The sequence below is a fragment of the Ptychodera flava genome, chromosome 2, assembly GCF_041260155.1.
Source record: "Ptychodera flava strain L36383 chromosome 2, AS_Pfla_20210202, whole genome shotgun sequence".
In the NCBI taxonomy this organism is placed as follows: domain Eukaryota; kingdom Metazoa; phylum Hemichordata; class Enteropneusta; family Ptychoderidae; genus Ptychodera; species Ptychodera flava.
Genome location: NC_091929.1, coordinates 52349824 through 52375116, shown reverse-complemented (window position 1 = coordinate 52375116; position 25293 = coordinate 52349824). Strand labels below are relative to the sequence as shown.

The 25293-nt window shown below is 38.3% G+C and overlaps 1 protein-coding gene and 3 long non-coding RNA genes across 4 annotated transcripts in view; 2 read left to right on the top strand and 2 right to left on the bottom strand.

Moving 5' to 3' along the window:
• Positions 1–25293, top strand: part of LOC139123450 (piggyBac transposable element-derived protein 4-like) — a 909605-nt gene that overhangs the window by 85910 nt on the left and 798402 nt on the right. The window lies entirely within an intron of this gene.
• On the bottom strand, positions 5616–16127 carry LOC139123429 (uncharacterized). The gene is made up of 4 exons (XR_011549660.1): positions 16038–16127; positions 14912–14991; positions 12784–12872; positions 5616–8746 (listed from the first exon to the last, which is right to left on the bottom strand). It is a non-coding gene; the product is annotated as an uncharacterized lncRNA (long non-coding RNA).
• LOC139123421 (uncharacterized) lies at positions 16260–19948 on the top strand. The gene is made up of 5 exons (XR_011549658.1): positions 16260–16770; positions 18211–18281; positions 18690–18777; positions 18964–19072; positions 19502–19948. It is a non-coding gene; the product is annotated as an uncharacterized lncRNA (long non-coding RNA).
• On the bottom strand, positions 22504–23375 carry LOC139148935 (uncharacterized). Its single transcript, XR_011556040.1, has 2 exons — positions 23094–23375; positions 22504–22730 (listed from the first exon to the last, which is right to left on the bottom strand). It is a non-coding gene; the product is annotated as an uncharacterized lncRNA (long non-coding RNA).

Below are 25293 nucleotides of genomic sequence, written 5' to 3'. Positions count from 1 at the left end.
TTTTGTAAGATTTTAATCTTTATTTACACTAAAAAAGTATCATTGGTTTCTAAAAAAGCGTTTAATATTTTTTCATACGTTGTGGGCGTCTGTGCGCAGGGGACAATTTTTCACGATAGAACTCACTATATGCTCGCATGATGTCACTTACAGCATGGAGTCGTATTTACAAGAAATAGACATCAATAAATTGAACAGGTATAGAGATTCCATCCACGAATACCCTCTTGAAGTTCACGCAAAGTTTTTGTGTCGTTTCTTTATTCTCAAAACTTTTACCGGTGTGTAAACCAGGGCACTGATCGAGTGCGTACATAAAGGAGACCTCCGATTATTGATGCCCATACCTTCAGGATTTGTTGCTCATTTTGAATGTACTGTAGTCTGTCACCCGCAGAATATGATTGTGACTGACTAAATGTGTCTTGAGTGAAATTTCAATGTGGGACATGCAGTGTGCGAAACTCACGTAAAATCTCTACTGGTCAAGCGGCCAGCAACTTTAAAAAATCACTGGCCGTGAAGCAAGTCAACTGGTCCGATCATCAGGTAAAAATCCAAATGTAGCGGAGATTTTTTACCCGCACTCAGTATAGGGGCCAAGAAAATGCCATTGAATAAATAAAAAAGACATCATTCAAAATCCTAACATCAAACTGTTTTATTGTGATTTTTAATTCTTTTTTTTTCTTTTTTACTTCTTCGATGAAGGTGACTATCAAAACAAAAAAGTTGGGGCATCTGATCTCAGTGTTAAAAACATGAAATCAGTGAAAGGTAAAGCACTGACTAACACATAAAATGTTTTTATTTCCTAAAATAGCCTTCCATGGCAAATATTTCTAACATTGAGAAAAACAGCACAAGCGTTGACTTGAAATATGTCCCAACACTGAAATGCTAAGCATCCACAACTACGTTCAGGGATGGGTAAGTTTTGGCAGCACAAACACCGGATCATAGACAAATGGAGTCAATACAACAATTGACTCTTTCAAAAAATGATTCTGGCTTCTCCCCTTTGAGGGACTCATAATTAAATTCAAGGAAGGAATACCAAAAAAATAGGGCAACTGATGAAGAGTAATAATACTGAAGTGTCGAAACCTACGTTAAGAGACGAATCACAAATTTAAAATGTAAGCGTAATCTTTACAGTGACCAAGGCAAATGGCCATCAAGGTCAAAATATAATGTAGACGGTACTTTGCACAGTGTTTAAATATCGGACATCTACTTTTCTAATATCCGATGTATTTCCGCCATATATAACAATCTATATATCGGGCCTAATATCGATACTAGATGGTACAAGAATGACTTGCCTTCTGTTGCCGCACACCGGGTTTGAGAAATTGCGATATTTTACCTCCGGCTGATACATATCGATGATTTCGGGACCCTTAATGGTAAACGATACTAGGCAATTCTGGAATGACTTGCCTTGCGTCTCGACACGCCGGATCTGTGAAATAACAGATATTTACTCGATATTTATCGGCGATTGGCGATATCGTCACTAGAATGACTCGCCTCGTGTCTCCGGCACGTCTGGTATGTGTAAAATCACCGATGTTCATCGGCGATTTCGGGACTAATGTCCGATATATATGTTGGACATTTGCTACCGTAACGTCAAGGATCTTGCCAAGCCCAACTTCATCATTTCTGCTCTAACTTCGATACAAGACGATACTATAAATCGCGGGTATATAATCGATATATATATATATATATATATATATATATATATATATATATATATATATATATATATATATATATATATATATATATATATATATATATATATATATATATATATATATATATATATATATATATGGGAGATCACTACCTTACAGATTTGGCCCCGCGGTCTAGCCAAGCCCGACTTCCTTAGTCCGACTCTAACTTAAGTTATACGATACTAGACTTGTCTAAAACGGTGGGTAAATATCCAATATCGGAATTCCACCGTCGAGGGGCCATGATCTGACCAAAAATTCTAATTTCGATACTGTGTTGTCCAGTGGTTGAAAATATCCAATATCATACAAAAGCGCAATGTTGAAGTGTCCTCGAAATCCAGTTCTCCTCTACACATACAACCACGGTCCCTCCCGAGGGACCGTGATATACAACACGGTCGATATGCTAAACTATTACTCTTTTATGACCACGACGAGATCTTAATCCCAACACATGCTTTTACAAATGGGGAGCATATTCAATAACGCAGAAAACATAGGTAAGATCTTTCGCTTTGATGCAGTACCGATCCGTCTGTTCACTTTTATTTGCTAATTTCCCGTTATGCAAATCTTTTGAAACAATATATTCGTATCTTTGAATAATTTTGTCAGGTATTTAGCTTAGCAAAACATTCTGGTAAACTTCGGTACACAGAGAAAGTTACTGGCCCGCGTCTTTAGGAACAGCAGGACATCTTTCGAAAGTTACTGGTCCGGCATAAAAACTGCTAGTCTCGGGTCATCGGCAGGTGTGAATTTCACACGCTGGGGACATGCAATTAAGTAAAAAATCATGTATTGTTTTTCACGGCGGACTCAGAGTGAGGCGAGGTCAAAACTGACGGCGATTTTCGGTCCACGATGCTAACTTTCGCTAATATCTGTAATATCGATCACCGACAAGAATACATCCAATCTCGCATTGGGAACGACCATTATTACACATGTACCTCAGTTTACTTTCACTGATTTGACTGTGACAACCGTTGGTTGTTTGATAGAATGTGATCGATGAGCACCTTCGTCCGATTACGGAGTCTGTCTGGAAACTGTGACAGTGAGTGTATCTGACATCAACTATCTTGTGCTACAGGCATCTATTAGCACCGGAGAACAGGCCAAAAAGTGGAAGAATAGGGATGCGTCTATATGATTTTATTTCTGGATGGGTGCAACTTTCATGTTTATCGTACTGAATCAGACCGTATTACTTTGTGTGACTTCGTCTAATTCAATTTTAATTTTACTCATATATGCTTCCAAATTCAATACTCAAAGATGCCCAGATCAGAAACATTCATAAACCTGAATACAAAAAATTTCCTACATCACAAGGACTAAGTAGGCATTGTGTGATTTTTACCTCTTTTGAGTATATCTTGTCATACACGCCGTGCAAACAATAGTTACCTTTCATTGAACATTCTACAATTTCATCATGCTCAACTTTAGGGCTATTTTGGTAAAACTGATAATTTTGAGGTCACTGGACAGGTGCAAGGTTTAGGAGGATACAGCGACATCACAGCACTTTAGGTATTTTCGGATATTGTTCTCTAATTCACAAATTATTGTTAGGAAAACTGAGAAGTGGTGGGTTTCTGACATGCAGTCATCGAATAAAGTCGCAAATATCGGCTAAGTTAGAGTTATAGAGTTTATAGCTATTACAGGTTGGGGAAGTGGCCGATGCCACACGCGCAGTTTTATCCTATATCATCGGATAAAGTCGACAATAACATTGTCTTCTAAGATTGAGACTAATATCAGAAGGATTGGAATGTGGTCGAAAATAACGTGCAGTTGTACAGCATATCTCGCTAATATCGTCTATCTTCAAAATGAGAGTCTAATAGAAGACAGGTTGGGAAGTCACCGACACCACCCTTGTGGCCAACTGTTGTTGACCGACACTGGCCATATTGCATTGACACAGGGGGACTTGTGGATGCACAAGTCAGATCGAGATGACGTTCAGTGACAGGGCGTTCAGATCACAAAATTTTATAAAAATTGTCTTGTTTTGTTTTCCTTTTGTGCAATACTTTCAACACTTTAATATTTGGCCGTGGGTTGTAAATCTTTTCTTTCGTTTTGTCCGGTTGTCAACGCCGGTCTGGGGCTCCCACCTGGTTTATGAGCTTTTTTAAAGGGAAATCAACACGGTGTCAACGCCGAGGGCTTGGCCCTTTTAGAAAAGCATGACCACACTTATGGCAATGCGTTGACTACCCCTTCTTTCTTTCCGGAAACCATTACAAGACGTCCACTAGGTGAACTAATATCTCTCTCTCTCTCTCTCTCTCTCTCTCTCTCTCTCTCTCTCTCTCTCTCTCAGCTCACTCTCTCTCTCTCTCTCTCTCACAGACACACACACACACACACACTCTCTCTCTCTCTCTCTCTCTCTCTCTCTCTCTCTCTCTCTCTCTCTCTCTCTCTCTCTCTCGTTTTGTTTGGTCGATATCGAAGGTGAACATATTTACATTCATGTAAATATCAAAAGTACAATTTTGATTATTGTTCGTAACATATTCAGAAAAAAAAATGAAGTTTTCCATGAAACCTGAAAACTGAAGTACCAATTTACGATTAATACGCTGACGGAAATACGACGACATAGTATGACCCTTATGTTTGAGGTCAACTTTCACCCTGTATTCCAAGAAGGTCTACTGTGATCCCACGGCGAGGATGGTAATAGTAGATAACGTCGATCGTCGGAAGTATGCATGTGTGTTGTATTTATTTACAATAAAAATAATATCTGTAATATATGAGAAATCAGGACAGACAAAAAAATCGACTTGTGAACCAAGAGTTCCAGGTTTGCGATGTGGGTGCAGTGATTGCACTTAACTAACTCGCCAGCTCGCTCACTTGTAGATGTATAAACTATACAGGAGCAGATAACGGGTTGTTCATTAAAGATGCTGTTTCAGGAGCAATTTTGTGAGGGCGAATTGTTTTATTTATTTGTGGGGGGCTTTGAGTTTTTCGAGGGCAGGAAAATAGTTTATCTGGCTGGCAGCGGATAATTTTATGGAAAGGGTAAAAGCACACGGTGACCTTTAGAGCCTTCCTGTAAAGGTGGAAACTGCTGGTAAAGTTTTACAGCCCGCTGTCTCATCATGGCTAAAGAGTACACAAAAAACCACACTATGACAAAAATGCAGACAAAATAAATCAAGGAGAGCTGATGTGTGCAGTTTTTTCCTGAATATAATACGAGTGAAAGTAATCACAAGGGAGGAATCAATTTTTGTCAAAACAGGGGAAATCAATGTGTTCGTCAACGGGCAGGGGGTTGACAAAAATAACCGCGGAGAGGGGACGAAGCAAAAATCTGTGGGGGCGTATAAACAAAGTTTTAGAAGAGGAGAGGGCGAAGATATTTTTCAAGGGGGCATGCCATGCCATTATTTTTACATTTTTAGTCATCGTAAGATTTTTTTAATAGTCACTAATTTTATACAATTCCGCTCTTCACCCAATACGCGAATACAAATCAGGTGAGGTGTATTTGTGGCGACACGGGAGGGCGGGGGGTGGGATTGTTCAAAATAAGTGACTGTGACATTCATGTATTTCCAAAGAGGCTTTACGTTCAAAATAATTCACTTTTTCATATTTTTTAAATTTCTGATGAAAGAATAGACCAGCGTTATGCATATTCATACACTGTGATAAGCTTAATTATTTTTTATACATTTCATTTGGTGAAATTTCATTTTTTATACAACATCCTAAAGCTCGCTTGCAAGTATCGAACTGCTGAAACAGGTATCATTAAACACCAACAAGTGCAAAACACAGAAAGCTTACTGGCTTGCGCACACAAGAGTCAACACAAACAACATCTCAGATGTATTTTAACACAACAGATATTTTTTTATTAACAATGAACTGGGCTACTGGAATATACACGGTTTTGCCATTCAATAAAATAAATACATATTATTTACAATAAGAAGAAAAAATGCCACCTCATGTTTGCATTTCACAAATACATTTTAACTGCACGTGGAATGACACACATTATTTTCTCTCTATTAATGGTGTCAAAACCTGCGATAAACTTCCCTTGAATTTTTTGAAGTGGAATGAATGATGCTGGCCCAGACATTTCATATGCATCCTTACACCAAACCTCCACTGGTTCACCATAATAGTTGACATTGTGATGCTGTTGAAACCATCGCACCTTTGCTGATATAAATAATTCCTGTTTGCTATTCACATACAAATACTGAGAGAAAAAGTACTCGATAACACCCGGTCTTAGTAATCCATTGTGATGATCATTTTGCCACCCAGTGTACACCAGCGAGCCAGAATTATGAAGATCTTTTGTATCGTGAGTCTTCAGATCCCAGTAAATCTTGTCCCACTTTCACAGCAGCACATTTCTTAATGTAACCAGTCAGTGTGTCAAGAGCAGACTCTACAAGAAAAGTGCTGTACATGTCTCTGAGATTAGTTGTCCATGATGCATCCAGGAATTCCATACAAATAGGACCCATCATATGAAATAAGTGCATTGTTTTTAATGCAAGTGACAATTAAACTCCTCAATTCCTAGTGACAATCTACCTAATATTGATACTGATTCATCATCAGTTTGTGCCTGTGATGGTGAAGATACATTCTGTTGACAACTCAGAGGGAAAAATGAATTGAATTCCTGGTAGTCATTTGGTTTAGGCATGCTGTGAAGTAATTGTTCATTTATAAATTTCCGCATTATCTGTATTTCTACTGATCTGTGATTGGCACAATAATCAGAAAGTATACCATTGTATCTTTCATATGGGAAGGTCCAAAACGAATACACAGGTCCATAATCTAGAATACAGTCAACTAAATGCGTGTGATAGTGCATATTTGGAGTCACTTTTTCAGAGCCATAAATCTTCTCAAACTGGCGACAAAATTGCATTAGATATGAATGACCTTTAGCTACATTAGCTATAGTTACCACCGGAGCACACAGCATATGACAGGCCAGTACAAAAAGGCGCCACATTTCCATCTCTTTCCCTGGTAAAATTCCTTTCAATGAAAACACTGAAAACAGAATAATCCAATGTTTCCACTGGTCTGCAGTGAAACCACCAAAACTTGTTGCTATTTTTAATGGCATTCTGCCCATATTTGATGGAGCCCTGGTAATGTCAATTTTTTGTTGGATGGTTTCAAGTTGATCTTTAGAAATCTTTGGTTTGTCTTTGTCTAGCCAGATATTTTTCATAATGTGTTTGCCTGTACCCAGAAATAATTGTGAAGTGGGTCAATGACATGAAATCTTACACAATCAAAGTATGCAAGTCTCATTAAAGATGTATACCGTGCCCCATATTTTGATACTAATGAATTCCTATCTTTCTTAGACATTTGTTGATCAGTCTCTTCAGCCTGTTTCCGATGATCAGAATTGTTTCGCTTTTTTGCAGGTTCAAAACCCCCATAATCAATTTTCTCACCAAAGTTGTTACACACAAAGTCTTTCTCACATTTAGAACAGCCCCTTTTAGCTGTATGTCCCACAAACCCACAGAGTTTTCTTGTTGCTGGTACATCAGATACTACATTAATTAAAGCAGCATGGAATTTACAAACTGCTTTTTTGCCAGATTCTATAATGGAACACGTTAAACCTTCATCCCATAACAATTTCATTTCTTCAACTAAAGGGTTGAGAAAAGAATTAACATTCAGTGAAGGCTCCCGAGGACCTGGTATCAACCCGACAAGGATGACATTTTCCTTCTTGTACCGTTCAACACGTGGCAAGTTAAGAATTACCATGTACAGTGCTCCTACACTATACGGAAGATGTTTGAATGGGCAAAACCAATCTAAATTCAACTGAAATGCATAATTTTGTGGAAAGTTTAAGAAAGACCGGCCATTTACAGTTTGAAACTCTCGCCAAATTCTGCCATCATAAATATCTGACAGGACACCGGGCGTTGGTCTCCTGTCACGCCATAGTTCACACTTTTCTACAAAACCTTCACGTTTGACCAGATCTGATAAAGACTGTAGCACAGATTTGTAACAATATACTTTAAATGGGTATAAACGCTTCTTGTTTCCCTGTAGTTCTACTTCTTTGAGTAAAGGTGCTCCACACGGTTGCCTGAATTTTTTTGTTTATGTGCAGGAAACTCAATAAATTTACATTTGACAGGCACATTTTTATTACCCACTCGCTTGTAACAATCATTGAACTTATATACTGAACAACATTTTGGGCAAACAACATATTTGATAAACCTGTCTTCATGTAGACCCATGGATTTTTTCAGTTTGTATAAACTTACAGGCAAAAGAATAGAAAAGGCAGAAATGCATGGGAATATTGCTCCTAAAACATGAAACAATGTCTTGAAAAAACCAAGTATCAACATCATACATGCATCTGTCACATTGTGAAAATACCACAGGTAGGAAAGGAAAAGACAAAACAAATTGGCTAATGTCAATAACCTTGGATCATGTGACTCTGCTGCAGACACTGATACAAAAAGATCTGAGGAGTTTAAGTGTTCCTTGAAATCCTCATTTATATCGTCCTCGTCTACAGTGTCCCAAATCTCACAATGCCCACTCACAAAATCTCTTTCCTCGTCTGTACCAGGTTCACAGAAGTACACACGGTCTTCCTCCTCTAAATCCTTTATAAAATTTTGGAGTAATTCTTCTCCATGTTGAATGTTCTCGTGAATTCCTTCAATGTCCATGTTCTCTTCACTTGTGAGTCCATGCTGATCATCAGTAAAACTGACAGAGTCAACATCATTGCCAGACAATATCTTAAAACGTTTATCACTGAACAGTAATTCTTCTTCTTCTCGGTCAATGTCATCAAGTGTGGTCCAGGTGTCAGAGATTTCATTATAGTATCGCTTGCGGTGCTGCTTGTAGACTTTTACTATCACCTCATCATCACAGTGTGGACAATGTTTCCTTTTTGAAGCCATCGGGTGCTAAAGAACAACAAAACAAAGAATACAAATTACAAGATATGAACAAAGATATATCTGCAGTTCTGCATGTGGCTGTATATACGTCTATCAAGTACAAGTCATCACTGATGACACAATCCCCACCAATTCATATTATTTAAATCTTTGACATTGTGTTATGAGGATTCTTGACAACAACTGAAGAGTTTGTATATGCAACTAACTGTGCAAGTCTACTGGCAGTCTTTTAGGATTATATCACACAAAAATTAACTTGATTGTGTATATGTTTAAGTAAATAAAATTAGAAAGGTAACACACTTGCAAACAACCAAAATAAATTTGAAAGCGATTTGGCCAGCTGTTTCAGAGTAGATGTTTCACCAAAAGTGAGGAAATCACCAAACATTTCAGCAACAATAAAAAGTCAAGATATCTTCACAAAATACATAGAACCGTATGAGATTCACCTAAAGTACTTGCACACTAATTTTCAAACCAATCTGAACAGCGGTTCTCGGTTTATTAATTTCTGCCCATTTTCACATTTTATCAGCTCATTGGGCATTGACAACTTCATTCGAACAAAATCCCATCTACAGCCCCAAATGCATCAACACACTAAATACAAGCTGAATGCGAAGTGGTTCTCAAATTTTTACAGTGAACGGCTAAACCCTTTCCTGCCAAGTCCATATTTCACCACCAGGTCAAGATGGTTAAAATAAATGAAACACAACATATTCCATATGGTGTATTTTAACACAATACTGTACATTTGAAAGCTGTTGAAAACATAAATACTGTAAACTTGATATTTTTGGATTAAAGATCCTATAACATACCAAGCCAAGTTGGTTAAAATACTTCATGTTTTGGCTCAATACCGCTTTTTACTGACTTGGCTGATGGGGGAGTGATACTGTCTAGCAGGAAAAGGGTTAAAGACGTACATACTACCAGGGCCTGAAAATTTCCCTTTTTTTCACTGGTCCCAAGGTAAAATCCACTGGTCCACAAACTTTGCATAACAATACACAAATGATTCAGTTCTCTTACTCATTTTAAATTTGCTTTTATTTCGGTGAGGTTTGCTTGGGATGCACATACAGAGACATGTTGCATACATGTATACATTTACTTGGCAGATTTCACAAGTTCTTGTTCAGTAGTTTCTGTCTTACGAGTACCCGAGAGTTTGTGTCCTTCAATATGTCTACCTATTTCAGGGGTAATGAGCCACCTCACAGCACAAAAAATTACTCACAATTCTCTTTGATTTGTATCCTTGAAGGTTACTTTTCTAAAAACTTTTCAGTTCTGCGTGTAAGCACTAATGTACAGCATCAGAATATTTTTTAACAATATCTAATAAAAGTACGTTTAGATATTTTAGTGAAAAATTCAAAATAACCACTAAACAACCATAAAAGTAACATTCTGTAGGTACTACAATGCCGTGCTTTTTGGGCAGCAAGTTATGACGAACTGAAGGGGTCGTTCTCTGAGAAAACTTAGCATGCAAATTTCTTTTGTCACTTCCATTGCAAAAAATCAATATCCTTTTGTTTCATAAAACAGGTGTAACTAGTCTCCCTACTTTCCATCACATTATTCTGTATGGCTGAGGACACAATCTGTGGCAAATTTCACAAAAATGCCATCTCCTCTCTCAATTATGCATAATTTTCCAAATTATTTAAAATGAGAATTGAGAAGAAAAGTGTGAATAAAAGTACGTTTTCAAAATTATGATAAATAGTCTGTGAATTTGTCTACACATGGAGGACTTCACTCAGGGATCTCTGAGGAAACAAATCATAATGAATTATGGGAAATCTACAGTACAGTGACACATTGCTATGGCAGGATCTGGATCAAATCTTTGAAGGGTTGGCCCTTCTGACATAATAAACAGCTGATCTTGAAAATTTTGAGTCATAGATGTGCGTTTTAATATTGTTCACCTTTGAAAAGCCTCTTTTGCATGCACTTGTGCTGGGTGACATTGTGAACAAATAATCTAACAACTTGACCATGCCTTCACCAACAACATGAACTGACTGCAATACTAATGAATACACACTCAGCAGAGAGTTAGCTCTAAAGTTCCTACAATAGATTTTTACTGCTAGCCAATCACTGCAAACTGACTCTCTCTCTGCATCAGAGAAATACTTGAAACAGGAGTTTCCTACATTAGTTTGTGCATTTCAACATTACCATATTCATATAATTCCTCACCTAAAAGCCATTTATGAAATTTAAGATTTTGCATTTCTTTGAGTGGTTACTGGCTCATGATATCAAATCTTTCATTAATATATCTTATTGTATTATTTATGAGATTGACGTAGACTTCATCAACAGTGTATTCTGGCATCAATGCTTTGCCAGTGATTTCCAAACTCCAAATTTACGATCATCACACTATACCTTCAAAAACACTATCACTTCAAGAAAATATTTAAGATTTTTGCCAGGAACAGATTTTAGTGCATTTAGTTTCACAACAGTTTGTTCAAGTCTGTCTGGAATTTCAACAATCAACAGGTCTTCTAATTGAAAGGCTCTTGACAAATCAGAAACAATGGGTAAATAATCTAACAAGAAGTACAACATCTTGATAAACTTTACAGATTTCAGACTCCTCAAGTAACCTTAGCACGGTTTGCATTATCGGGAGACCTCCAGAAGCATTACTTCTACTAGTACTATTCGCTGATCACAGCATCTCACATGATGTAGTAAGCACTAGATGGAAACGTTCCCGCCTCTGTTGCCAAGTGATGGTGATTTAGCTTTTTAGCATAACAAGCTGCTTCAGTGAAACATTTGACCCCGACATCAGGAAAATCCCCAAAACGAAATTTAATTGGCTCCCATTCCTACTGGTCTGCGGACTTTTGTGGGTGATTTTATACTGGTCTGCGATAAAAAATCACTGGTCCAGGACCTCAGACCAGCATTATTTTCATGCCCTGACTACGGATGCAGACTTATGCTTTAAGCTCAGATTGGTACACCAAATGCAGGCTAAATTCAGCATATTTTATTTGACATAAAGGTTCTTCCAGTGTCCCTGTCATACTGCAATGTTTCTGTTTGGCTGGCCACACAACTGCTTGATAACTTTATAAAATTTCAATTTCCCTCTATCAGTAACGCATTATTTTCAAAATCATCTGGACTGATATTGACAATAATTGTCTACTTCAAAGTATGCTTTCAAAATTTTATGTTGTCTACAATTTTCTCTACACATGTGAGCTATGCTAGGCTTGACTGGGGAATATCTATTGCTAAAGATCAAAATGAATCATGGGATATTATCTTGTAATTCCATAGCCTACAAGCAGTGGACAAGCCAATAAACAATTGTTTGTCCAGTGCATGTGGTCTATACACCTGACACGATAAGGGACAAGCAGTGGACAAGCCAATGAACAGTGTATTGTTTCATGTTTACAGACTGACAACATGAACTGGCTGCTGTGATCAAAGGTGAGAATGGGTGAACACCTTGCTCAGTTTCAGGTTTTCAAACAAACCAGAAGGATGGGCAAATCAACAAGATTATTCCACACTAGCTACATTCTAACACTAACATTTTGGTATATTGTCAGGAAAATTCGAATTATTCTCTGAAACAGTCCCCAGGTGAACCTGCACCGTACAAGTTACCATTGACAGCAAAACAAAGTGTGGTCTGTGTGAACATTATGTGAAGAGCCTATGAGGGATGCACAAGAGCCATACACAGGGCCGTATCCAACAAAATGTCAAATTATGATTGGGACACACCAGACATTAAAAATGACATGACAGTCTGGGAAAAAAATTATGAAGAACACATAATTCTTTGCAAATAGCGTATATATATTGTCTTGTACCCAATTAAAATTGTCATCTGAAGAATATTTTTTGTTTTGTCAATACTTGATTATTCTGGCTTGGCTATGGCATGATGTATATACTAGTACACAGACCTAAGAAACCATGGTGGTAGCAACATTACTTCCTCGCTAAAATTAAACAGGAAGGATCTTGCAACTTACCGTATTCAGAATTCAAGTATCAGTCAACAATTACAATAACTGATGAAGATTGCTATTTCAAACTGGATTTCAAACTGGCATGTAGCGACCTACAGGGAAAAATATAGGGAAAGCCTAAGTTTTTGCTTGGTTAGTCATGACTTGTGTCATGACAGTGTGGTAGTATGTCCTTTCCCAAAAAATGTCTCTTATGACAAGGTTTTAGCTTGGTTAATGTCCATGGTCTTGTTTTGCAAAGACATGTGCAATTGTTCAACTTGGTGTAAACAATAGACTGTCTTGTTACTGTTATGTTGACCATAATTCAACTATCATCACCTGCTTCTTTACTGACATTGATCATTACTCTGAAATCTACTCTATTTCTTGGCTTCACTACTTTACATATAACTATGTTAATATTCATTGTCCAAAATAAAGACACTGTCTTAGTTATGGGAGTACAGGCACAGTGATGATTTTACATCAGATGGGATTATTTGTGTCCTTGTATTCTTTACATCATGCTTTGCGTGAATTGTGATCAAAATGTTTTGTTTATCTAACTTCACCCATATTTGTAGCAGTTTAAACTTAGTTCACATTTCTTACGCGATGAAAATACACAAACATTTCCAAGCCTTATTTTATAGCAAGTGTTAAAGAAAGACACCCATCAACCCACACACCATTTCTTGTTGTTTCAGGGCCTGTGTGAGTTTTAGCCTGTAACTTTCATGACCTCTGCTGTTTCAGTCCAGACACCCGAGATGTTTTTGCTATGAGTAACTAGAGTATGCAGTTTTCTTGGGCTGTTATAAAATTAAAGTGGGGTCACTAGCAAATTATAAATCAACAGACCAGACTCTAATTTACTAGGGAAACTGCAAATGTATAAACTTTTGGCAATTAACAAAATTGATGACTACCATGTTTGTATTTCTCATCATGTAAAATATTGCTCCAACTTACTCAGCAAGATTACACCCAAATGATAAGGTAAGTTAAACTTAGATGACAGTTTAAGTTGGGCTTTGCTGCAGTTCTGTACCCCACAATTATCTGCGACAGTGTGTATGTGTATAGACCTCTCAGGTCCACAAAAAACATCAAGGAAGTCATGGGCTCTTGAACTTATGGCAAAGTTGGGGTGTGGGCTGCACTTGTACGGGCAGACACGGCTAGGGTGCCAGGCTGAAACAACCAGGGTCATAAATATTATGGGTTAAAACCAACACAGGCTAAATATTTTGTAAACTTCTTTAGGAAACCTTTGATGACACTACATTACTTCAGCTGGCAAAGTCAAGACTCTTCCGCTACAACCATGTGCTTGGCTTGGACCTGGCCCTATGTTTCATGTAACCTCACATTTAGCAGTTTGTTAGACAATTATAACAACTCTGAATGCCACCAGATTATCAAGCTAAACGTTCATACTTAGAGCTAGTTTCTTCAGGAAATCTGAAAGTTGCATGAAATGGTCTACTTCCTGTACATATTTGACCATTCTATAGCCTACAAGCGGTGGACAAGCCAATGAACAATGCATTGTTTGTCCAGTGCATGTGGTCTTTACACCTGACAAGATAAGGGACAAGCAGTGGACAAGCAATAAACAGTGTATTGTTTCATGTTTACAGACGACTGACAACATGAACTGGCTGCTGTGATCAAAGGTGAGAATGGGTGAACACCTTGCTCAGTTTCAAGTTTTCAAACAAACCAGAAGGATGGGCAAATCAACAAGACCCTTCCACACTAGCTACATTCTAACACTAACATTTTGGTAGATTCTCAAGACAAAATTCGAATAGTTTGAAGATTTCAAATATTTTTCGATATTCAACAAATTGTGAAATTATAAGTGGGACAGTATAGACATTAAAAATACATGATCAATTGTGTTGACATGACAGTCTGGGAAAAAAATTATGAAGAACACATAATTCTTTGCAAATAGCGTATATATATTGTCTTGTACCCAATTAAAATTGTCATCTGAAGAATATTTTTTGTTTTGTCAATACTTGATTATTCTGGCTTGGCTATGGCATGATGTATATACTAGTACACAGACCTAAGAAACCATGGTGGTAGCAACATTACTTCCTCGCTAAAATTAAACAGGAAGGATCTTGCAACTTACCGTATTCAGAATTCAAGTATCAGTCAACAATTACAATAACTGATGAAGATTGCTATTTCAAACTGGCATGTAGGAGCGACCTACAGGGAAAAACATAGGGAAAGCCTAAGTATTTGCTTTGTTAGTCATGACTTGTGTCATAACAGTGGTACTAGGATCATGCCATTTCCCAAAAACCTTAAACCTATGACTAAATCGCTTGAATGTTCATGGAAACAATGGATGGATTACAATAATTTGAGTCTTGTCCTGATAAGAAAATGTTTTTCTGGACTATTTCCAGACATGAGCTCACCGCTGCATTTGACAATGAATTTATTTGCTTTTAGGACCATAGCTTTTTTGATTTTATGCCCATAACAAAATTGAAAGTGTATTCTTTATTCCTCTATTTGTGTTCAAAACCACTCTCCCTCGTGCCGATGTGAAACCATGGAACTACCAATTTTGGTAGCTCTAGCCTATAGCCTCCTCTATGGTGAAACAGTGACATTTGCCCTACGAACGTAAGTTGAAGTAGAGTGGTAAACATGACTTAATTTTCTACTGAAGCTGTATGGAGATTTGGTATACAAATCAATACATTCGTTGATGCTACTTTCTTGGCAGTATTTTTTCTTACGTACGGCTAAATCTGTACATCGAAGCAGGGGCAGCATATCCGTGGGGGTCATTCACGGTTCCGTGTGTTTCGATACATATTGGCCGGCCGCCGCGTGGTATGCATAGAAAAGTCCGCATGCATATCACGCGGCGGCCGATACGTATCGAAACAACACGGAACCGTAGGGTCATTTGGAGGGGAGGGGTAAGGGGACCCGGGGATCCAACTATTACAAACCGTACCATCGGCGGCGGAGGCCCAAAATTCAGTCAAGGATTTGGTGAATTCATGGGTCGAAACGGTACGTATTCAAGTTTCTAGCCTCCAAAACATTCTGCGATCCATTCTGAATTTCTGTACCGGTCCGCCACGGATAAAGTACACACATCCACGATACATGCCGAGGGAGAAATGTAACTTTGGTTTTACTTCGTCGTCTACCGATGTATACCAAGCGTGAAATGGAGAAGAAAACATTTATTCCTTTTCACCGATTGCCTTGCCTTTATAAAATAAACTTACCTGTATACTGTAGCACTCTCTGTGCTCTCGGATTCGCGTCTCTCGTTGCACGCCGGAAACTCTGTCAAGGAACAGGAAGTTCAAAGTTCAGGTCTGGCAGCGCCCTCATGCTCAGAACGTCCTCGTGCGCTTCAAACAAAGTGCCTATTTAAAATACGCGAATGTTGGCTCCACAATTTGGCTCTTTTACAGAAATCAGAAATCAAACCTACAAATTATAATGTTTCATCTATGTTCACAGACAAATGTGTAATGTGCGAGTGCGTCTTATTATTTTGTGGATCTTCCCATTAATGTCAAAGGTTAGAGCCTAATGGGGCGTGGTATATGCTAAAGATGAATCGAAATTTGCATACATATGTGTATATAAACAGTACAACAACCGCGAAGTTTAAACAACCCTCAGCATTTCGAAATCATCTACGATGTCTACGCCAAGCACCGAAAATCAAACAGAAGTAACTCCGCAGTCCAGTTTGACTGAGTCGTCATCCATTCTTGGTCTCATCCGGCAAGACGAGAACTTCTACTGGGTGGAGAGGACGTGGGTCCGGGCACTGACGCCGCAAGACCGTCTACTAGTACTACTGAAGAAGTTACTATCAGCAGAGAAGAGTTTCAGCGCCTCCTCAAGAACCAAGAAGAAATGCTAAAAAAGCAGCAGTTACTCGAGGAAAAGCTGGCAGAAGAGTCTCGGGCTAGGCGAAAAATAAGGCCATCGAGAAAACTTAAGGTATGGACAAGTTAGATTTAGGCAATATTTTGACAAATCGAGGACGTAGGCCCTGTATCCAGGGAGATGTTGGCCAGTGCTAGTGTATGCGAGCGAGCTCGGCCAGTGCTCGCAATACAGACGTGATCATAGGGGAAAGAAATCAGTCCCCTGGGGTGGGGAGGGAGTTTTTTGTGCAACGGTTTACCTCATTTGATTTTATTAATTTTGGCTGATATTTCAAATATTTCAAACCGTCTGACTGCTTTCTTTATTACTACAAGTAATTTTATTAATTTTGACTATCGTATTTCAAATACAGATTTCGACTCCACACCGTCTGACTGCTTTATATATTACCGACAAGTCCTTATCTCCTCTCCAACTTGTGTATACGCCTCTGTAATTGCTCAGAAAACATTGCCAACTTGCTAATCCGCTGTCGGTATCAGCGGATTAAGTGATTGAGTCAACACCACAGCCGTCCCACACACATTACGTGTGGGACGGCCGTGGTGTTGACTTAAATAAGCTAATCCGCTGATACGCTCAGTCATTAACAAGTTGGCAATGTTTGCGCAGCAATTAGTGTGGTATGTGCACTGGTTGAAGAGGAGATAAGGAATTGGAAACACAGTCAGACAGTTTGGAGTCGAAAGCTTTATTTGAAATATCACAGTCAAAATTAATAAAATCAAATATTAAAGGTGAACCGTTGCACAAAGAAAACCTCCTCCCAACCCCAGGGGACTTTCATCTGCCCCCTGTGACGTGATGTTGAAGTATGTTCCCACGCAACGTCGATAATATGTACGTAAAGACGTTCTGTCGTATCACGCCTGTGTTGCGAACAGCATCGGCAAGGCACAGGCGCAGTACGAATTTTTTAAAAGTCACTTTTCTGTCCAGCCACTGATGCTGTTGTGGGTTCGAACCCGATTGAAAACTAGCCGTATTTAATGTTGAAACATGCGTTTTATTGAGATTGAACGTGCAAATGGAAATCGTTCGGATTGCCTATGTGACACACAGCCAATAGCGCACAGTGCACGGCTTTGGCCGCTTAGGTCTACTGTTACGTTTTCACTCGGCGAATTTTACAGCGTTGTAAAATCACTTGCCTGCATTTAATGTTGAAATATGCATTTTAAATTTTTTATTGATAACTGTACTGTAAACGGAAATCATACGGGTAGCATTTGATAGTACATACAGTGATCAGGACCCATAGCTGGGCCGCCGAAATGCCGCTCCGCTGTCTTGCACACATTGTTTAATCTATGTGCAAGAGTGTATCTATTACATTTAATAGGCCTACATTAACAACGAATTGTGCGAAGAATATCTTATGCTCCAAAATGACTACGGAATTTCTGTAATATGTTTTTTTTGTTACCTCACAACAGAGAACCTGTGAACACTGGTTAACATGTTGATTGTATATTTCTTATTCTTTTTCAGAGTGCTATTCATTCCATTTATGATGGACTTATCGACGCAGACGCTGGTAAAAAGTGGGATACGACCAAACCGTAAGTATACATTTTTACTTATATTTTTTTTTTGCTCTAATGACAATAGAGACGAATACTAAACGATTTCAACTACAACTTAAAAACGCAAATGATGAAGGAAGATACTAAAATAGTATCTGGAAAGAATATAATGAATATACAAATTTTACTTTCTTGTGTTTAATAATAAATTATGTAACTGAGAGCTCTTTGATGAGATAGTTTTCAATATATCAAACATTTTTCAATCTAGCTGTATGTACCGCAAAAGCAGCAAGCATAATAAATCAGTAAGAATTTCAAACCTGTGTCATGTACCTCCGGGATAAACATTCCAAACCTTCTATGCTATCATTTTTATTTTCACGGTTCACTTTAATTTGTGATGCTTAGCTTAGTTCATTCTGGTTAACTGTTATCTTCCAGGTTTGGCCATGCGCACAATGTGCAGATAAACAAGGAAATCAAGACAGCTGTCCAAGGCAGATGACAGAAGATGACTCTGTTATTCATGGTGAGTTTCATTGATGTAGTGCACGATTGCATTATTTCCTTTTCTTACCAACAGTTTGTGCTGATGGTTTGACTAACGACAATCACACACATTTTTGATCGGTTGGTGCTTTCTTCTCTTTCACTTAATGATTATAATTTGTCCCTACCTTGAAAGTAATTATCTCCTTTCTCTTCTTTATTACAGTTGCAACGAAAACTTATTTTATGACGAAACGGCGCGAAAGCAAACGGCAGCAAAAGGGAACTGTGGCGTCGTTTAAGAAAAACAAGCCCGCAGACAAAGAAAACAACAGGTAATTTGTGTACATGCAGGTGGCAAAAACCTGTTATTAAAGGTTCTACTCAAGCTAAGATTTGTTTGACAATACCCCAAAAACATATACTGCTGAAAACGCTAAATATGTGATATCGACCATGTTTATTTTGTTTTCATTGATTATATTTGTAAACATTGACATCAGATAATAAGACTGCACAGTTTCTTTATTCTGCAAAATATGTTTAAAGTATAGCTTAACGTCCCATAATCTCTAGGGCCATTGTTTGACAAGTAATACCCATGTCTATGTGTGACCATATAAGGAATGCATTGAATTCGTATTGTAAAGATATAATGATTCTGCTTATTTATTGATACAACCTGAATGTATGTTGTATGGCATATAATAGATCGATCATAACCTGTCAAAAACATTTAAGAGCTTCTATTTTTACCCTTGCAGAAACTAACAAGGCGCCGTGACATGCTTCAATCCTCATCGTCAATTAGTCAACAGGAAAAACATTACATAACCATGCTGCTGAAAACTACAGATTATATCTCCAGTGAAGAGACAGACTCAGGCTCCTGCGAATCTTCCTCTGACGACGAATTTAATATTGCTCCAAATAGAAAGAGAAAGTTCCTTTGCAGGCGGCCACTCCCTTGGAGGGCCACCAGAGTTGACAAAGGTTTTGAGATGTTAGATGCAAAACACGAAAAAAAGTTAAAAAAATGGGGGGAAGTACATTCACACAAGAAGAGATGGGGCGCATTCTCTGCGTGCTGCCCCTGACGACGCTCTTGATTGGGCGATTCAATGATATTTATTTATTTTCAATATATGCTTAGTCACTTTTTTGTACTGAACATGATTTTTATGTAATAGAATAAATGTTTTCAAATTGCATATTTTTGTATTGGTTTTGCTTTATCAAAGTATGTGTGCAGTTGGTAGTAAAAGTGTGTTTTAATTAGTGGTTTTGATTGTTGTCATTCAGCAGGTTAGATTAAGTACGTTTTGTTTGAGGGATGTTGTATGTGTTGCATTAAACATTTGTGTGAACCATATTTAAAAATGATGAAAACTACCTGCTTTAGAGGGGGAGCTGTATGTGTTGCTTTATTTCACATTTGTCCTGGCCGAATTTCAGCGGCTTATGGCCACCTTTGCCCATATTTCCCTCCTGGGGTGTAATTGATGAAAATTACCTGCTTTAGAGGCGGAGCTGTATGTGTTGCTTTATTCACATTTGTCCCGGCCGAATTTCAGCGGCTTATGGCCACCTTTGCCCATATTTCCTCCTGGGGTGTAATTGATGAAAATTACCTGCTTTAGAGGCGGAGCTGTATGCGTTGCTTTATTTCACATTTGTCCTGGCCGAATTTCAGCGGCTTATGGCCATCTTTGCCCATATTTCTCTCCTGGGGTGTAATTGATGAAAATTACCTGCTTTAGAGGCGGAGCTGTATGTGTTGCTTTATTTCACATTTGTCCCGGCCGAATTTCAGCGGCTTATGGCCACCTTTGCCCATATTTCTCTCCTGGGTGTAATTGATGAAAATTACCTGCTTTAGAGGGGGAGCTGTATGTGTTGCTTTATTTCACATTTGTCCCGGCGAATTTCAGCGGCTTATGGCCACCTTTGCCCATATTTCCCTCCTGGGGTGTAATTGATGAAAATTACCTGCTTTAGAGGGGGAGCTGTATGTGTTGCTTTATTTCACATTTGTCCCGGCCGAATTTCAGCGGCTTATGGCCACCTTTGCCCATATTTCTCTCCTGGGGTGTAATTGATGAAAATTACCTGCTTTAGAGGGGGAGCTGTATGTGTTGCTTTATTTCACATTTGTCCCGGCCGAATTTCAGCGGCTTATGGCCACCTTTGCCCATATTTCCCTCCTGGGGTGTAATTGATGAAAATTACCTGCTTTAGAGGGGGAGCTGTATGTGTTGCTTTATTTCACATTTGTCCCGGCCGAATTTCAGCGGCTTATGGCCACCTTTGCCCATATTTCTCTCCTGGGGTGTAATTGATGAAATTACCTGCTTTAGAGGCGGAGCTGTATGTGTTGCTTTATTTCACATGTGTCCGGGCCGAATTTCAGCGGCTTATGGCCACCTTTGCCCATATTTCCCTCCTGGGGTGTAATTGATGAAAACTACCTGCTTTAGAGGGGGAGCTGTATGCGTAGCTTTATTTCACGTTTGTGCGGGCGTAATATCAGCCGTATATGGTCACCTTGCCCTATGTGTTTATTGTTTGAAGATATGTCCCTTTGCTTAGAGGGAAATGTAATTAGATATATGTACATATAAAGCCTTGGTAAAGCAGTGAATTATCAGAGAAAACATAGATATTTACATATACTGTGACACTGATATCAAATGCGGGAATTTGTCAACTGTGTCATCCCTGTCAAAGCTCTGTGTCAGGCGCATATGTGAACAAAGATTTAGGAAGTATGATGTGGTCAAACTTGGAAATTTGACTACCTTTGACAGGTACTTTACCTACCCGTTCAAATCAGCTTTTTGGTAGAGTGTAATGTACTTCGTGGACAGCCCAAACAGAGTTAAAAGCAACTCAGACTCACCTGATCACAGCAAACACAAGCAGACTCACCTTTCCAAACGTTCAAAATAAAAAGCACAAAATATAACAGCGTTTCCGTTACAATTTCAAAACTTGCGTACGATTTTACGCAACTGAGTTTTTATTTGCGTAAAATGTATTCAAAATGCGTACGGTAGGAATCAGTATCTGAAGTGAGTTGGGCAGTCTTTTCTGTAGAACTTGGGGGTTTTCCTGTAATGCGCATGCTCTATTAACAAAAAACAACAACCTGGGAAGCTTCAAGGTGTAGCTGAACGTTTGCCATGCCGTGATGCATGTCCCGTATAATGAGTTCATGTTCAAAGAAAATACCTTCTGACTACGAAATTAGTGTTTTTAAAGGGCCAACAAAAAAGCAGATACTGTTCAAAGTCCAGCGGGACCTCTCAAGAATGCAACCCGACAGTCTAAATGGTCACCCGTAAACACTTTCCAAATAACATGCGGCGTAATGACCATTAACTGTATTGTGTTACCAACAACGTAGACTCGATCGATTCTCGAATTTTTTGCTTCTGTAGTGCCATTGTCTGTACAGAACTGATTGACATGACGTTTTGTGATGATGAATACAATGTTGCATAAGGTGCTGCGGTCTGCTAAAGTCTAAAATGGTTGCAATATCATGATAAATGTCACTTGCACGCAGGTGCATATGTTCTATTTTTGTCCTGCATTGAACCACGTTCAGGCAATGTAGCTATGTAGTGCGGGCCAAGTACGTCGTGTGATTGGGCGGCATTTTTCAACGCGTATTTGTTTACGCAGTCATGATTTTTTTTGCGTATTTCCGAACAATTTTGCGTAAAATACGCAGGATTTTGCGTTAACGGAAACACTGAATATATCTGTAAGTCTGATGACCAATTTAATAAATTTTTGGCTTCAACAAATTTCATAGACACAGTGAAAAGTGATTTAGTCAAAGATTAGTTTTTAAAAGAGTTCATTTAGCTCTGGCCAAGTCTCGTCTTTCATGTCCTATTTTGTTTTGAAATTTGATATTGAAGACTTCTTTAGGTAGGTCATGATTATTCTTGCCGAATTTTTCTTGGGCCTTGGCTGATATGCACACTGAAATGAAACAGAAAGAAGAGAATGAACTTAGCAACATTTATTAAGACAACAAATTTACAATATAGTTTCAGAACATGTGTGTGATTTGTTACATACACATAGAGGAATTTTTTACATGCATCTTTGCGAGTGCAAAATTAACACATTAAAAGTGTAACATATCTAGAAATGTATTGGGCTTGTGTACGTTGTATTGACTTGACTAGTTGTTGCCACTGGCCCTCAAGCTCAGGTTAAAAATGTCGGGCCATATACAAAGCCAAGCTTCCCAGGGAAACATCGATGTGCAGAGAAAAGCCTCTCTATAAGGCATACTAATTTCGTAATTGCCCTTTATAAATATGCATTTCACATACTTACCGGATCAATGGAAAATTATCGTCCACGGCGACTTGCTATCTCGGTCACTGCATCCAACAATGTCGCGGGGAAATATACCTTCATGCCCACCGAAACATACATAGACCTAACTCACTTGCTGTTTTGACTAAAAATGTGTCGTCACTGGGGGAAGAAATGACTGAGAAATCAGCCATAATTCGTAAGATTCAGCTGGAGATTTGAACAGCCGTTAATACTTGAAAAAACTATGCGTTATCTCATTTGAGAGATGCAATGTATAATGTGTCCGATAACGATCGCGTGGGAACACAAAGCATTGGTCAAATTCGAAAGGTCAAGGGTCGTGACCGTCGCAAAATTTTGACATTTCAAGTACGCGTAAACTGTTCTTTTAGAATTTTCTAATAAGCAAAAATGACTTTATATGAAGAGATCAGTTAAAATACGGAAGTCCAGCACACTAAGCCAGCCAGCACACTAAGTGAACCCCGTTGCAATACTGATCAGCCTTGTTAAATTCCAGCATACTCATTTACGGGACCCTTACGTTCATACCCTGTTGCGTGCCGTCCACTCTCGAAACGCAACTCTTTCCAAAGTCACGACATCATACATCGTCAGAACCGTTAGTCGATCCAGCTCGATTTTTGAACGGTTTGGGGATGAACAGTACCTGTACTGCGTTTCCATTAAGTTTTATGTAAGTTGTGATCGCGAAAGTTTTACAATGGCAGATGCAGAACCGTCGCAAGTGTGTTCGTCGTTGTGTGATGATCTGACAAAATTTATTGACAGATCCAACCATGTGAGTACTTTCAATAGAATGCAGGTTCCGATCATATTGAATATTTAGCGGTGAACATGTGTTAATTATTTCACATTTTGAAAATAAAAATAAACGATGTTTAAAATTTGATCTGTGCTGATTTATCTGATTTAATTTACTACTCACAGACGTTCGCAGCCATCTGCATTACTTCCCTCTTGTCATATTCATTGGTTTATGCTGAAAATCCTGGTCTCTTTTTTTTTTGAATGGAGATGAATTAAATTAATTCTAACTATATTTAAGGGATAGTCTGTAACTTCATAATTTTGGCAGAAATTTTGTTCTTCGTACATCGACTACAGGTTTTTCTCTCTTTTCAAAATCATGTTAGCCAGTATTGCAAATGTTATTCGATTTTCTAAAACACGTTCAAATGTCCAGTGTTCACAACCTGTATTATGTAAAGTCAGCATTGTTATTGTTGGTAAAACACATTTTGGTCTGGACTAAACTTTAATTGAACACAATAACACGTGGACTTTTATATATACACGCACACAAAGTGTATGTTGGTTGTATTGATAATATCAACGAGCTAATTCAACTTAAATTTGTGAACCAATAAAGTAATACATAACAAAAATATTAACAAAATCAAAAACTTACAGCTTTACACTGTCACTTTAAAATGGCAAACCGTTGCTTCTGTATCCACTAAATATTTAAGTCTGAGAACAATTTAACTGGTAACCAGTGCATGTGACCCATGTGACATTTCTATTGTGCAAACATGAGTAATTTCACCTGAAAAACTTAACTCAAGTAAAAACAACTCTACACATGAGTGCTGCCTAATTTATTTAAATTAATAGACAATAGGGATATGAAAACATGAGAATTGACAAACAAGTCAGTCCTTTGAGTTTATTAATGCATGTCTAAATTTTTACTGCCACATGTGTAAGCTATCATTCAATCCATTGACAATCTTCCCTTCTGTCATGAATTCAATAGGACTGCTAATGAATGGTTACTTCACATGGCTGAGCCTGATTTCACATGCATAGCTTGTGATGAATGTTCAAATTTTAACATGTCGTATTTCCAATACTGGCATGTGGCAGGTTGGGCTGCTATGGACTGCCTATTTTCCCTCAAATAGCCATGCCACCTGTTCCACACAGTTATGTGGACTGGCTAATAGGCAGTTCAGTTTTGTAAGGGAATATACTTTTCAGTATTGTGTTGACAAATGAAGTCAATTTTCAATAATAATATTGCTGATTTTACACAGAACAACTGCATTGTGAGGTTTAAGACTTGGTATTTCATCACGCTACAAGAAGTTTAACAAGGAACTCCAGCTTCAACAAGGAACAAAAATGCTGAAAAATATTCTCTGTCTGTCATGGTGTAAAAAATTTTGGTGGCCCACCCCTTACCTTCCTT